This window comes from Pieris rapae, chromosome 16 (assembly GCF_905147795.1).
Source record: "Pieris rapae chromosome 16, ilPieRapa1.1, whole genome shotgun sequence".
NCBI classification, from domain to species: Eukaryota; Metazoa; Arthropoda; class Insecta; order Lepidoptera; family Pieridae; genus Pieris; species Pieris rapae.
Window position 1 is genome coordinate 8,575,917 of NC_059524.1, and position 17,757 is coordinate 8,593,673.

At 31.8% G+C, this 17,757-nt stretch overlaps 1 protein-coding gene across 1 annotated transcript in view; it reads left to right on the top strand.

The window, feature by feature from the left end:
* The first annotated feature begins 736 nt into the window (after window positions 1-736).
* Window positions 737-17,757, top strand: part of LOC110996841 (protein kinase C and casein kinase substrate in neurons protein 1) — an 84,112-nt gene continuing 67,091 nt past the window's right edge. Inside the window, exon 1 of the mRNA XM_022264707.2 lies at window positions 737-1,016. The gene's annotated coding sequence lies outside the window, so the exon portion shown is untranslated. The remainder of the gene's footprint in view (window positions 1,017-17,757) is intronic.

The window sequence follows — 17,757 nt, forward strand, 5'->3', positions numbered from 1 at the left end:
TATATGATTTATATCTATCTATCCATGATTTATATTGCCTATTAGTATAAACAGAAGCCATTCAATAGTGATTTACTTTTTCATTGATTAGTAAGTACAATTAATTATTATAATCACTAAGGTTTTTAAAGAATTAAAATATTTTATACAAAGTTTACAAAACATTTTATTTAAACAAATATGAAGGATCTCCATTTCTGAAACTTATTAGGACTTTGTTGCATTTCCAATACGATACGGTAAGAATGTTGTATGTATTGTAACTTGTAAGGGATTTTTATATATCTACTCTCGTACGCCTATAATATACAAAATCAAATTGTTGCAATATTATGTTTAGTTAAGATGGAATTGTTAAAATTAAATATAATATTCTTTACAAGTCTCTGTTTTAATTGCACCTTTCTAAATTTTTACATGACTATTAGTTGTTGTGTTATTGTAACACGTATTATTTCATTAATATATAGTAGCTATATATAATTAAAGTTACTAATTTCACCTAAATAAAAGCTTCTCACTATAAATCAGATACTATTTCTTAATACCCTAATAATGTAGAATTAACTTGAATAATATTTTTATTATAGCGGTACTAAGACGAAAGAACGGTAGTGACTAGTGAATTGAATTAAGTTTCATAAAACTTGTAAAAAATTTTTTGAATATCGGGAAATCTAATGAATTCGAAATGGTAACATCGACACGTGAGCAGAAAAATAACGTGACTGATAATAATGGCAACATCTTCAGTTATGGCCGTCAGTCAGTTGGTAAAGAAGTTTGTGGTTGTTGCTTAAGCTTCACAAAAAATATAAGTTTCTTTAATTTCGTGGTATAGTGTTAAATGACAAATTGAAAACAATTTTCGTGCATTGGTGAATGGAAGTTGACTAGATATATCACAATAATTTTCGTGGAATGTTTTTGTGCCGTCAACAGTAATAGGATCAGAGTAGTGATCGCAGTTTAATATTGGATTATAGTTGCTGTTTACACATTTATACATTGCTGAAGTAAGTTGCTTTTTGTTGCTAAAATAAATAGGGATATTTAATTAAGAATACTTATACTGATTTTCCGCCACGAACTCGATTGTCGAAGTACTTGTACAAGACCGGAGAGATAACGGCGATTTGAAGCAGATTGCGTTTAATTCTGATAATATACCTTTCTTCGTGACGTCTACATAGGTCTAAATATAAGATAGAAGTTACAATTATATCCCCCTAAATCTCTGCGTAAAAAGTACAAACTTTAATTGTTGATATAATTGCATGCTCTATTTCCCTCTGAAAGCCAAATTATAACATATTTGAAAGGTGAGTGGTGTTTTCGACTACATTTAGTGCATTAAAGTACTATTAAGACTTTCATAAATACATTTTTAAATTCATCTTATATGGATACTGCTTGCATAATAACTTTCTGATTCACAGTTACTGAGTAATGACCACATAATAAAACTATACTTTTGTCAAGTTTGAATTCTAATTGGTTTTGCATTAAGTTATGAGTTTATAAAATTACTATATGAATTACTTACTGCTGATTTATAAATGACACAAACCCTTATTTTTAACCTCTGGTGAGTCACAATACCTTACATACAGTACAACTCATTGTATAAAAATTCACTTTTCTTAATTTGAAAATTATCACTTGTGTACATAAACTGACATCATCATAATTCTGCAGTTCAAGGTTGCTACATTTGTGTTTTCTTACTCATATTTTGTGTTACCATTGCCATTTATACTAGCACATTTAACAATTTTGTATTCATTATCGTCAAGTAATGTAAAATGATGTAACACACCATATCTATATGAATTAATTATCAGAAAACTAAACATATATTCTTAATAAGAAATAAGTTCTATTCCAATGAAGAGGTGAGAAAACATTTCAATACCAAAGCAGCCCACAGTCTCCACATAATTTAAATATGTATATGCTATCTAGTTATGTAGTATCTTTCTATTAAATCTTTAACTAAGCTAAATCCAATAGCATGTTTATTAAATATTAATACTGTTTTAGCATGTTGTCAGTTTTATTCAATGCACACGGAACTATGATTAGTTACTGATGTAAGTAACTTACGGGTTAAAAATTAAATAGATCTTAAATTAGGCTTTACTATTATACTTACCTTTTTCTATCAGTCACATAATTCTAATAGACTTTGAACCACCTGTTCAATTAGGTTAATGTTTATTATATTCTATGAATTTAAATGGAAATTATAACCAAGGCTATAATTTATTATAAATAGAAATTAACTCATTATTATCAATGATAACAATGAAAGATTATACAAATTACAATTCACTCATTATGATAAATTGTTCCTGACCATTTCACACTTAGCATCTTGTTATAAATTTGCAATTATTTATGAGATTTTAAAAGCTACACATTAAAATTGATTTCTTGCTAGCTTTTGATGTTGCAAAGAAAGCTTTCAGCTTAATTCATATTCAAAATTGCTACAGAAACTACTTTTTACTACGTTTTTTTATGACAAGTCTATACATAGACAAGTCAATATGATTTTTTAGTTACATCATAAATATGCTGAAAAGCACAACCTTTCGATCTGTGACTCTATACTACTATATGTAATGAGATTTTATTCCTTTTTAAATTTAGGGTGATTATGGATATTGGGTAAATTCCACATTCTCTCTAACTAGTCACTTTGTATACTTAAAGAACAGTACAGTATTTTGCTTTCATTTGGAAAGCACAGAGGTTTATCACCTATTTGGTCATAAAGTAAAATTATCAATAAATTACATTGTTGTAACTCGTAACATTGTTGTAAAATAGCTAAATATAGCTTACTTTTAACTTTAGTTTTAGTTTCCCATAACTGAAGTAAATATTGATATTTTGTCAGAATTTTCAAAAGAATTTAAATAATATTTACTAAACCAAATATCACAACAAGTTCAATGACCATCCGTAATTTGAATACCAATAAATGTATTGACCATAACAATACAAATTATTGAATCGGTATTTGGTGACCAATGAGCAAGGCGCGGTCGGCCTTGCTTTGGTTGACCGTAACCAATTCCTCAACTGAATAGTTGCATACCATAGATGCAGTTATGTAGGGCGAAAGGCTACCTTGACTGGTGGCAATTGTTTTGTGAAGGCACTAGAGCCACAAAAAAATCATCCTACTAATATTATAAACGCGAAAGTATGTAAGTATGGCTGGATGTTTGTTTCTCCTTCACGTAAAAACTAAATTTTTTTAATGAAACTTTACAATAATGGAGCTTATACACCAGAATAACACATTGGCTACAATTTATAAAGACATTGTCTAAAATATCAAGTAAGTAGGAAAAACTCTACCATCTGCGAGCTCTTCTGCAATGTACTGCCAAACCGCTAGCGTTAAACATATTATGTAATGTATGATGGTAATGTTTATCTTAAATAGTCCCACATAAAAGCCCGCCACAGTATATATCTATGTATTATGTGAATGCCATATTAGTGAACCATGCTACAATAAAAATTGATAATTTGTTTTAAATGTACATTTGCGCTTCACTTATTTAAAGTAGATAAAATAGGTCTTTCACGCTACATTATTTGGACAAATATTATTTAATGCGCATATGAATTCGCGGGCACCACCTAGTTGAAAATATCGTTGGTATGATTTATGATTCCCTTGAAGATTATTGCCATTATCATAAATGTAATGAACGATTGTCTTACGCCTTCCTAACCCCCAAGAGCAAACCTCCGTGACATAAAATATGTAATACTCTGGTGTCTATATTTACCCGTATATATATTTATAATCGTTATTATGCCTAAGTTATTAAGATATTTGTCGCTCGTATGTATGTCGTATTTATTTTCAATGTGAAATGAAAGTGATGAAACCAATTCAATAGCCATTTGAAGTTTACGTTTTTTATCGCCTTATTAATTCAACTTTACTTCCAACAATGAAACAAATTATTTCTTGTTATATATGTCAGTTGTAAAATACGCTACAGCCAATTGAGTAATATTTCGATAGTACGATGGTAAATATAAAATTCATCGGCCACCTGTTATGCAAATTGATTTATGTGACTATATATTACGCAAATCCGTCGTACTATCGGAATGTTTACTTTCATAACACATCTTGAGATACATAATCTAGAATTTTATCTTTAAAATTAGTAAGTAGTTATTTAAAATATCAATGATCATTTGTCAACTTAATAGGCAAGTAAGTGACTTTTTGGGTCTATGGCAAGCCGGTTTTCTCACGATATTTTTCTTTGCCGTTAGAGAGAGTCCATTCGTGCACAGCCAGGGATTGAACCTACGACCTTTAGTATGACAGTCGCTCGCTGAAGCCACTAGGCCAACAGTGTTCACAATTTAGTGTTGCTTATAGTAGTAATTTTACCATAAATAACTGATTTAAAATAGCTGTGATTAGACTTACGCATTATTTTCGATGTTATTTGATATATAATAAGGGAACGTATTTTCTAATTTTAAACATAAGCATTAATTAAGTACCTTGTTTTATAAGTAACAAGTGTTTCATATAACTGATATTTATATTTACATTTTATAGTTAGTAACATCCGAAGTTGCGTCTTAACGACGTATTTAGAATGTTCTAATGAAATCGTTAAGATATCTCTGAGATATATTTAATTAGAGTTTAATTGAGATTTATACAATGGGACTGTTATTTGGGTCTATTTACAAATGACTGTTTTAACTAAGAAGTTTATTAATAAACGTTATTGCCTTCCTAAAAGTTCAAGATCAGCTTGATTAGTTATATATATTTGTATTGTCCATTCATTACTGTACTTCTAAATAAAGTTACACAGAATATGAAAAAAGAAATGTTATAATAAGTACATTCAAATTTATTTCTTTAACCAAGAAAATACATACGAAGCAGTTATAAGATTAATATATTATTTATATTTCTAATCATTAAACGTCCAGTCGAAGCTAAATGTATGCTTGTGAAGAATATTATGGTATAAGTGTGGTGAAGATTTCTTATACTTACTTAAGTAAATCTGCGCAAATAAATAATAAACTTAAAATGCCCAATATGAATTCAATGTAAGTTTAGTAATATTTGTTAAGGAAATATTAAAGTTGTTTTTAGTCAAATGCAACAAATTTGTGTTTTTTCGTACACAAAAGGATATGTGCTATTACAATAATTCGATCTACAATTCCAAACATATATTGTGTAAGCTGGTTTCTCCAATTAAACAAAAAACTAAACATATCCTCCGATGACCCCGCTGATTTCAACAAGTTCAGGAAAACGGTTATATATTATCCGCTTCATATTAGTAGTTGTTCGCTTCGTCGGCGTTTTGCAATTCGAATTATATCCGGATGTTGAAATTTGACCGGAACTACTTGCCGGTGCGATTTTCTGCTACGAGAATTTTAGTTTAGTACACTCGTTGTGCTCGCGTGTTTTTGGTGCTGTGATTGTTTTAATTTAATCGTGATACGGTAAGATTTTAATTAATCTAAACTAATATTATTACTAGTAATGATTTGTATTCTTGTATGTTACATATACATATCTGTATCATATAAGAAATTCTTTAACGTTTATTTTCTAGTTTTTACGCTTGTCTTACATATCACACTAGCTCTTAAAATCACTTGAAACGTTGATTTCTGTTAAAGATTCTTTCGTTTATTTTTGGTCTATACCTCGAACTTATAAATTATTTACTAATTTATATTTAAGCCATATTGTGACGTTAATTAATTGATACAAATAAGTGGACTTTTGGTGGTTTTTGTTAGAACCACCATGTAAGTTAAAAATTATCGATTTATATTATTTAGTACGAATATAAACACCTAATTATTAAAATGAATTTGAATCATTATTTTATCAAAAGTTATCATAACATAAGAAAGAAGAAGCTATGACTTCAAAATACTTTTTAGAAAGGCTTAGGTTACTTTAATAACTTTTAAGCTATGATAATCTTCTCAGAGGAAAAATCAGTGTCGGTGTAGTAGTTCAGTGTGCGACCTCTGAGCTCGTAGTTTGGTTCTCTGTTTGTACACTGATGGACTTTCTATGTATATGCGCGTTCAACACTCGTTCGTGAAGGAGAACATCGTGAGCAGCGTGTGTTTCGCACAGAAGGCTCTCGATGCCGAACTGGTAACTGAAATCTCAAGTTGGTAGCTCAGAATTGAAAGGTTGTAACGCCACTTGTTTTCTCAGAAGAATGTCGGCGCATATTTTTGTTCAATGATTAGTCACCATTGTAGCCGTAACGAGGTCGCAATTCAGCCTACTCGGTAATTAACAGCACGATGCGTTAACTAAGGCACGCAACATTGCGTTGTGCGTTTGCGCATTGGTTAGAATGCAATTACTTAATAGACGTAAGAAGTACTTTGTAATGGAATGGTTTCAATGCGAATGTTTTAATGAGAATTTTGATGAAAGATTTCTACTTGCAATGTCATTTGACATCTGAAAACTATGAAAACTATATTGATGTTACCTGTAAGAGCGAACCGGCTCTCCACAATTCAGGGTAATTTCGGCTATACACCGCTTTGTAGAATCAGTATTTCCGAAGAGGCCTGAAGAAAATAGCGGAAGGCCGAAGGGGCTGCAGTTATCACTTTATTTAAAGCCCTCGACTTTTTGGGCATAAGGCAAGCCGGTTTCTTCAGGATGTTTTCCTGCACCGTTTGAGCGAATGTTATATGTGCAAATGGAAAGAAAATCCATTGATGCACAGCCGGGTATCGAACCTATGACCTCAGGGATGAGAGTCGCACTCTAAAGCCACCAGGCCAGCACGGCTCTAAATCGATACAATACAATGTTATTAAAAATGTTATTACTTCAATCATTGTTCATTCAACAAATTGAGCACAAATTCAGATAGGCAATTACACCAATCATTTTTCTTCAACAAACATAGGCTCGTGAAACAATCGCAATCGATTCAATAGAATTAGTACGTATTCAAAACGACTCATCATCAGTCGACAAGTATGCGGGAGAGTCACGATTTAAACTGGTTATGACTTGCGGCTAATTATTTAACCTGCTCAATATAGAAACCTCTAGGTATATTGAGCAGGTTCTAATTTATTTATAAATTCTAAACCAACGTGTATGCTTACAATTATACAAGAAAATATGATACAAATTTTACACACATACATATCAGTTATATTAGTTCATAAGAAAGGCAAAAAAAAACAAGCAACTAGAAAATAAAAAAATTAAAACTGAATGGAAACTCAAATCGCATTAAGAGCATGATAAACAAGGGTGGTAAGATTATAAGTAGGAAGATTTTCGTATATTTGTAAAATATATCAATTAAGTACTGTTAAATGAAGAAAAACATTTACTTAGCTAACACAATGTACACTTATGAACGTCAAGAAAGAAGTACATATTAAATGCTTTTAATTTTACATTTACTGCCAGTTCTCAAATGAAAGGACGAGAAGAACTGGCGATAAACAGTTCGTCACTCTTTTTTTAATAGACCAAAAACTAAATCAGTAGAAAAACTGTCCAGAAAATCCACGTATAACACCTAATTGGAAAATAAAAATGTAGTGGATTTTTGGGAATTCTACCTTTTTGAAGGAATGCTGCAATATCCTAAAAAAACAACAAGTTCAAAGTCATGTAAATTATGTTTGGTATTCAATCTTATTAGGATGGAAATATTTCAACAAAAAGTGCATGTTTAACCTTGGCAATGAGTATGATTGGCTTGCGGTATCTTGTGGTTAAACCTCTCAAGCTAGAAATATATTAACAAGTTTGGTACTCTCGTGTTTCGACTCATTCCAGGTATGATGCTTCTCTTAGTCAGTGATAATACGTTTTGGGTTTTATCTTTTTCTTTATAAAATATGTTTTAACTCAATTCATTTTTGTGTGGTGCTTGTTTATTTATAAGCAATCGTACAATTACACATATTAAAGAAACACAGACAATATACAAAGCTAAAACCGAAAATCAAAATATAGGAAACAGATAATATAAGTGCATTAAAAAGGAGACAACTGGAATGAAACAAAAGCAACTTAATTTTTTATTGCTAATAAATTAGTTCAAAGTCTGTTAACTACATCCCAAAACGATATTAACAGTTAAAAACAATCGTTCATCGTATTTTTTATTTTTTTTATAGAGGTTGTATTTTCTTTACTTCTATTTTGTAATGGAATTATGTATATTTTTAGATTTAGATTTAATATATTTACGTATTAATTTTACATTGACCTCGTTCGTATTTATCTCGAATATCGTTAAATCAACAGATCGTTGGAACAAATTAAAGTAATACGCTCTGTTGCCTACAAATATTATTTTTGTTACAAGTTTTGGTATTTATAATTGGCGTATAAAAACCACATTAATAAAGGGTGTTTCGGAAAAAAGTAAAATATGGAATAAGTATTTTTTTTTAAATCTAACTGATTTTAAATACTTATTAAGTAGTAATAAAACATAAACCAAAAAAGTAATAATTTGTGAACAAACAAACAATAATTTATGATTACGATTCATTCAGCATATGTGCTTGGCATGTGCACTGGTAGGAGGCCTACGTAATGTTAAGGGATAACATAACCACATGAACACTCAACGCCAGAAGGGTCGCATGTGCATTGTAGGCCTGGTACCCTCTCTTCTTGAAAGGCCCTAAATCGAATAAGGCTTTAAGTGAATATATATATACTTGTAACTTAATGTAAATGTAACAAATTAGTTTCATAATTCGGAGAAAATTTGTAAATCTTGGGCTTTCTCATTCGATTTGGCAACTTTTCCCAGAGATTATTTCTCAATAAAATTATGTGGTTCGTGATTACCGAAATGTTGTCATTCCAAGCTTCTGAAATTCTGTGTCTTGCAAGTAAATTGTCAGCTATTTAGTGCTAAATAACTGGATATCTTTGCAACCAAATATAGAGTGGAATGTGCAGACTAGCTCTCACAACTCGTCTAGTTGCTACCCGATCTGATTGCTCCAACCCATAGTAATGATACAGTGTTTTATATGTGATTTCCGGTTGTTGATACGTTTGTTTAAATTTAATAGATTGGGTGAAAGAATTGAAGTAAAATAAACCCAAATTGACGTTTTGAGCGCTTTTTGTTTAGTGTCATTAAATCTTAGGAAAGGCGTCATCTGCTTTATATGTTCCTATAATATAATATTTATTATATATAACCTATATTATATTAATAAAATAGTATAATAATATATAAGAAGAGAACACTAACACTCCACACCACAATATAACTACTTAAATAGATTGTATATTATATTAGTTTTTGTAATGAGCTATGTGCTTGATGCTAGATTTTTTTTGTCTGATATTTAAGGGGTTAGGCGCTCTATACTGAAATCCAAGTTCACACCAAGTTCAGAGTCAGATAAACCTGATTATTTTTGTTTATATAACTAGCGTAATTTACTTAAGTATATAAGTTTTTCCTGATTTTTTTTATAGAATAGGGGGCAAGCAGGCTGTGATACCGCCTGATGAATTGGTTCGGAATCTTGAAAAATACGTAGCATTTTTTTTTTGCCCTAAAATAGGTCAAATTTGTCCCTTTTTCGGTGGAGAACTTATTCAGTATTCAATTCTCCTCGCAATTCTTTCAAAAAAGAGATCGTTAAAACACTATCAGACATTCACTAAATCAAGCCTATTTTAACAAGGGCTTCAGTTACAGACACTCAAATACACACCCTACCCGCATTTTCTGTATATAATATACATGTAAGTATACGTATAATATTATTTATTCTGTAAAACGTTGAATTGGCGTTTCGATTTAAAAACATTATTTTTGTATTATTAGATAGGCTGTAAAGTATTTTAAATAAATACATGTTAATAATGTAATTTTCCGTTTATATCTTTAGCGGAGGTCTAGTTTTGCTCACCGGATCTGGAAAATCACTTATGTTCTAACGTAATTTATTTAATATTAGTTGAAAGTTTCTCTTATGTTAAAAATAATTTTAGCTCCTTCGTTTTTATTTGACTCATAGTAATAGAAGTTTAGAACCAGTGCTAGTTTTCTATACATACATATATCATCAAATTGGTAGCGTGATATAAATAATAATTTTCGAACATATGAATTGGATTAACGAAATGACCTGGTGTGACCTACAAAGGCGATAATTCTGCCGCTATTATTTGTCCACTATAATCAGTGGGCTTAAAAAGTAACATACATTCTGCTACTATTTTTATCTCGTTCTCGAAGCCAATGAGGAAAATGTGGTTTAATTTTCCCAGAAACACGGCGCTTGATATTTAGGAGTGTTGACTTTTATATAGACAGATTGACTGTTCAATATAATATTTTTTTTGTATAAACTAGTTAAATATGGCTGCTTTATTAATATCTCTTACAACATGATATGTTTATTGATTCATTATTATACATATATAAGAGGCGGGTTAGGACTGAAGATTAAAAAATAAAAGTTAAAATGTGCATTACAATGTGTAAGATTTGGGGAATATAATATTCCTGAGTCAGGGTTCCCAGTTCTTCAATAACCAAACAACGCCAATGTTTCGGGATTTATCTATGACACTAATTATGATGATTTTGAGATTTTCCACCTCACCAAAGATGACAGGCTTTGTTTAGTAGTAACAATTTAGATTTTCTTTGGAACATTAAGTATTAATTCGTTGTTATAATCGTTTGTTTTTTTTTTCTTTCTTTTTGTATAATAATATACTTATGTTTCATATATATTATTTATTTAAGTACTGTGATTATCTATGTATTCAGTTTTGGCTCTGTATATTGTCTAAGTGTTTTGTTTTATAACAGGTTTGCTTAGCTGTATGATTTATAAATAAATAACAAGTATTTCCCTAAGTGCTTATTAAATAATCGGATCCTTTTAATATATTATTTTCATATCCTCATACCAACTAATAGTAATGACCTGACAGAATCATTCACTTCCTAATTCACTTGTCTATTCACAGCGCTGGGAGATAGTTGTAATAGCGAAATAACATGTTTGTTGAGTTCAACCGAGTGCCATTAAAATAACTCTTGCCCACGCACTTATACACAAGCACTTATATACAAGCCAATGTGAACCCTAAACCCATGCTCTTACAGTCCCTTTTCCTTAACAGACCTCCTTTACACCATAACTGGTAACAATTTATCGTCGTACGTATCGGAAGATTTATCTGTTTTGCGACGCGCATTGATTATGCGACCTTGACCGTCAAATGTTAATATATCATGATGCATCCAGTGTCTAGTGTATTGTATGCGGCGTATATATGCTTTCTTTATATTTATCCCGGTTGGTCTAATTACGCTGTAATGTGACGTCCAAGATAAATGTTAAATAGCTGTGCACAACTTGTCAAAGAGTCCTGGCTTAACGTAAAGTTATCGTTGAATCCAATACGATTTTGAGATACGGGACTGACTCCCTTACGCCTCCTATCTATGAGTGCAGACTCAAATACATAGTAAAAATATAAAGTCTTACTTGCCCGCTCTACGCCCTTGACTTGCGAACTGGTAGTAAATGTAAATTTATAATTAATTTAATTTTTTTTGACGATTAGTGTACTTGTTTTCCAATATGAATAAAGATATTTTGTTGTTGTTGTTGTTGTTGTTGTAACCCGACCTTAAAGTCATGTAAGAAAAGACTTAAAATATCGGTGAATCGGAAGCACTCTGAGATGTCTATGGGCGGCCAACAATCTATCAAAATGTTATTTGTCCATATTACCTGGGGATATGTGAATTTGTTACAGAATGCAATAGATTTTTATTTATTCCAGCAAAAATAGCGAAAAGCTTTATACATACCAATGGCAAGGCTAATAGGATCATGGGTTTTAACGGAATCCGGATTTCGCTCTATCTTAATCTGTTTCCGTTGGCTAAATCTTTTCCTTTCGAATTCCAAATCGCAGAAAAAGCAAAACACAATCAATCTTTTATTAGTGATTTAAGTACAAATGATATGCCTTTTATCCAATCGTCAAGCGGCGGCAAAATCTTCAAAAATACATTATACAAACTTACTAAATAACTATTTTTCTTTAAAATATATACTTATGTTTACGTCTGTCTGTGATCTGCCTATAAATTGATAGAGAGATATGTATGTTTATTTTTAGAAGGCAAACAGACAGTATGCTCACCTGATGTTAAGTGATAGTGCGGCCCATGGATACTCAATGCCACAGGGCTCGCGAGTGCTTTCAGAATTGGTACGCCCTTTTTTTAAGGGACCTTAAGTCAAAATGGTACGGAAACAGTTCTAAGGGCAGCTGGTTCCATATAATGGTGGTGCGTTGCAAAAACTGTCTTCAAAATAGCTCAGTTGTGAAACGACGGACTTCGATGTGATACGGGTGGAATATTATTCGTATTCTGCCTCGATGATGATTTGATTTGTGGGTATTTCAATATCATTAAAAGATCACATTATGTCCAGTCTGAGGTAGACCAAGCTGTTAAAGCACTGACCCAGTGAAATCACTTTCCCTTTGAAAGTGAACTATAAGTTTAAAGGATACGGAGTGTACGGCCAACGGGTGCTTTAAATTAGTGTTGCCCAAATGCAAGACCAAGACGAGACTTAGACCAGTCTTGGTATTGGTCTTGCGTCAATACACCTGGTCTTGGTCTTGGTATTGGTATTGCGCTCTCAGTCTTGGTCTTGGTCTTGATCTTGCAGCAAGAGTCTCGCAAGTCTCGCAAGACTTGTAAATACCTATTAGCCTATTGCTATTTATTCGTCACTCATGTCAAATTGTAAACATTCACTCCGAAAGCAATAAGAATTTAGAGTATCTGGCTAGGTAAATGGGTGAGAATTTATTTATTTATTTATTACAGACATGGCTAAACTCACAATAATAAGAATAATAAATAAGATAGACTCGAAGCGAATCTCAATTAGAAATGACTGAAATTGAAATAAAAACTCATATTCATAAGCACACAAGCCGAAGACCGATAAAGAAAAATGCGGAATTCTTTGATAGATAGAATAAATCTTTGAAAGATTAAAAAACAGAAGTATCAGAATCAAAATCAGATAGGTTTTGTGCCTACGCAAAAATAAAGTGTAGATAATTATGCAAATAATATTGTTTATTATGTTCCTTTATTGGAACTATACGTTGCCTGCTGTTTTATGGAGGTTACTAGCTACTAGAGTAGATACGATAGAAGTTGATAAACCGACACTGCAAATCTCGATTTTTGGAAATGTGTGATTTTAAAACCAAATGCGTAAAGCAATATGACGTCGCTCTTATTTGGAGTTTTTCCACGTTTCAAGTTTGTTTAAATCACCCACTTCTCTAAATTTGCAGTGCAATGTCCTTCAAAAAGGTATAATAGGTATTAATAATAATATAAACTAGGTATATTATTATAACAAAATTTTTTATAATATCCTTACGACTACAATCTTCCTTGCGAGGACAACATAATCTACGTCCGTTCTGAGCACCCGGAAACCTATTTTATTCTTTGGAACCATAGGCAGTGGCGGCGACCTTTGACATGAAAGCGACGCGACGGCGGCAACACAAAGTCTAGGACTAAATTTTTACCTATTTTGGTAGGATTGTCAATGTTGGCATTAGCACAGAAAAATTAAATTAAGTAAACACAACGTTTATCACTTTTTAAATAACTAGGTATCCACGATAGAATATTTTTTCTACTAATTCCCTAAGTACTCAGTCTTAATATATTTTTCATAATTTTTTGTTTTTTAATAATTTATTGTGTGTAATTGAATAGTAAACTCTAAATCTTACTTGAGAGCTTTTTTAAAATAAACTTAAGTTAATAAAACGAAAGCACTGACATGGCATATACAATTTTCAATGTTGCTGCTCACACTTTAGTACCTAGGTATATCACTCACTATCTATCATTTACCGATATTAACAATGATTATTTCGAAATCAAAATAATCGCAATTCAATAGATGCAATACCTACTTAGTTATTAATTATCATCTCGCCCGACAGCCAGTGTGAGAATGTATTTGTACAAGAAACTCAGAGCATTCAATTTATACCTACCTACTGCTAGACATCTTCACGGTCATTTAATTTTATCCTCCTGTACCAACCCTACCAAAATAGGTAACAATTTTGTGTGCCTCTGTCCGTACTCTTTGTCGGCGAATGCGGCGCTCAAACAGTGTCAAATGCTGTGATACACTTGTTGCAAACCGCGGCGTCTTTGTCGGTAAATTATCAAATATGTAGGTATATAATACACCGACCGACCAATACTTTATTCGCAGAATGTCAAATTTTCCCAATCAACCTTGAACCTTAATTCTCTAGCGATAAAGTTGAAAATCTGTTAAAGAAATTTGATAACGCTCAAACTATGTCCTAACTTTGTCCTAACTGCAAGACGCAAGAGTATTGCAGGCTTAAGTATTGTCTTGCTCAAGTCTTGCAGGCTTCAGTCTTGGTATTGGTCTTGCTACGATAAGGCGGTCTTGGTATTGGTATTGGTCTTGCAAAAATGCAAGAACAAGACCAAGACTGCAAGACCAAGACCGATTTTGGGCAACACTACTTTAAATAATAGAGGATTTTATTTTTACCTCCACGATTTAGGAAATCGAGAGCTAATAAAACTAAGAAAGCCTGAATGAGCAAAAGCTGTAGCGTTGTAAAATTCCAATATAAGTATTATTAAATCGTCTCACATGTTAACATTATAATGAGCGTAATACATTTTACTGGTCACATAGCATCTGTAGGAGAGTCAATTGATTATTAATTAAGAGAAACCAGTGAGGCCAGCTTGAATACTGATTTGGGACCGGTTTGTGATAGCATTTTATTTTCAATATTACCGATATTGGATAAAATGCTTGTCATCTGGAGTGTCCATGGGCGAGGGCATCTTAATAACTGAACCGTTGCCTTTTGTAATCAAATGAGAAAAATATCATTTTTAAGTAGTAATAATAATAGGGAATTTACCAATTGATATCAGACTAGCTCAATCTCAAAATTTATTTAAAAATCATTTTTATAATTTTTCTTTTGCCTCGTAATTAGGTACTACTTACTTTTTTTACTACTTTTAGTTATAGTTACATGTTATTTTTAATCTCTTTTTTTTTAATGAATTTTTTTTTTATAATATTCATTATAAACAAACAATATATTGCATATGAATCAAACTTATTACTTAAATCATATAAGTAACCAAGTACGCTTATGATCGTAAATAGAAAACATCTTTTCACATTAATTCTAAAATTACCTTTACCTACTACCAGGTCAAGTCAAGATTGAGCCACGCTTTTTAATAGTCGTTTGAGTGAAGTTACAAATGTTTTGAACTGGAGCAAATCAATGCCAAGTATTAGGATTATTGAAATGATCCTCAAATCGCATACATTATTCATTCATAAATTCGTTTACATAATTATGATCAATGGCTTGCGTTACTTTCTAAACATCGTTAACGGCTGATCGCGTGTCGAGTTGCAATCACTATCTCGCTATCAGGGTCGTGCTACATTTAGCTTTTTTACACTTTTTATTACATTTTGAACACAATGGTGGAAAATAAGGTACTTTGGTATAGAAAGTTTGAATCCTTGAGGTGATCTAACGTGCTTTCGTGTTTTGTTTGATTTTGTGGTGTCCTAATCTGTGGTAAAACATAAATATTTTAGGCCTGCAACGCACTTGCCTTCTGCCACTTGCCTCTTGCCTTCTTTTACATAAAAATGTTTTTGCATATATAATATGTAGTGCTTAACTTCAGATCAACATATACGGGCAGAGTATTTTTAATCTATATAAAACAAGGAATTGGTTTTCTTTTTCCAATGTTTTATTTTTCAGAATAATTCAATCCAAATCAATGAATGAACCAACATTCATTTGAAAACGATCTGGTCTGTAGTTACTAGTTATGTTATATATAATCTATATACAATACAATCGATTTAGCTATATTACGGCTTTATATATTATTAACTCAGAACGGCTGGTCCATTTTCAATTTTGTTGTATTCTTCTTCGCTCTGTACAGCAGTGCAACTTTAATGACATAAGAAACATAATTTTAAAAGTCAAGTGTCAATTTATTCAGTCTCTAATCAATGGAACCGATGTAGCATCAGGTGAGCCTCATTCTAGTTTGCCCCCTCTTCTATAAAATAAATTACCATTTTTTAAGAAAATTGTCTTGTTTTACTAATTCTTAATAAAATTCGAAAAAATCTACATCCCTGTTTGAACCGCGACATTTTGGCCACCTGTATAGTTGTGAGATACATTGTGTTTCTATACGATGGCCAAGACAATGTATTTATTAAAAACTACTGTTTAACGCCGATTAATACCTTATTAATGTACCTTTATGTGGTATCTTAAATGTAACACGGTACTTATCATGGCGACAAAAAAGTCGAGATCCCGCAAATGTATTTTTTTAAGCAATTAGCAATGGTATTAATATTAAGCACGGCTAATTATGCGCTGGCTTTTTGAGTTGATGGTTTGCGTAGGTCATTGCTCTGTTAATCTAGTTTACAGAAATGGGGTTACATTTTTACCTTTAGATTGTAAATGCATTATATAACCATAATATATAGAATAACATGCTTGAGACGAACCGAATGGGAAAACACAATCGAGTAATCCGCAAATCGCAATATCGAGCACACAAGAGACGACTCTTTACATAGAAGAAATAGAGTCCGCCAAGAATCCTCGAATGCACACTGTAAATTCATAATTATGTAATAATTAATAATAGCAAATAATTACCCGGTTGGTTTCTAAAACAATTCCGAGAAACTTCTCCATGGAATCAAATCAAATCAAAATTCATTTATTCAATTTAGATGCGTCTTAGGGCATGCTTATGAATGTCAAAAACGTTTACAAAATTCGCAAAAGAGCAAAACTACGCCATCGAGTCTCTGTCATATCCACAGAACCATTTTGTGTCACGGTTTAATTGTGAATCCTTTTAGTACCATGAGATAGCCCGTAATTCTTAGTAAATAAACTCATAGAAGGGTAGCTATTGGAATTTTGGAATATTCAAAAGATCGTTTTGCAACGTGACAGCACTTAGTTGACGCAGCTGCCTCATTCCCTTAAGCCAGTCCTAATCTTCACGTCAATAACGTAATTTGAATCTTATCTGACAGATGCAAGGTTGCTTTTAGTTTGTAGGTGGATCGGCTAGGGTGTGATGAGGGATGACCAAGGTCGCTCATTGTGTGGATCCGGTAGCCGGAGCACTTATGTAGATGTCGTAATTACTACCTTTTTATCCGGATTTATCGAGCACTTTATATGCCAACATATTATAAAGGGAATTTGCCTAACAAATTTTTTTTTATGTTTTCAAGATTTTAAAGTCTGGCCAAAAGTTAAAGCTTTTTAGTGACGTTTCGTAACGTTAGTGTGGAGATGCGATGGTAAGTTTTTTAGGTTGCCATTTTTAATATAACAGTGGTTTTGGAAATAATAATATACACAAATAATTAAATAGTATTCTGCTAAGAAATGGAGCACAAGTATCGTAACTCAAAAAGATAACCTTAAAACACTATGAGATATTTAATGTAACTAATTCAAGCCGATTTCATCACACAGGCTTCAGTTATACACACACAAATACAAAGCATGCA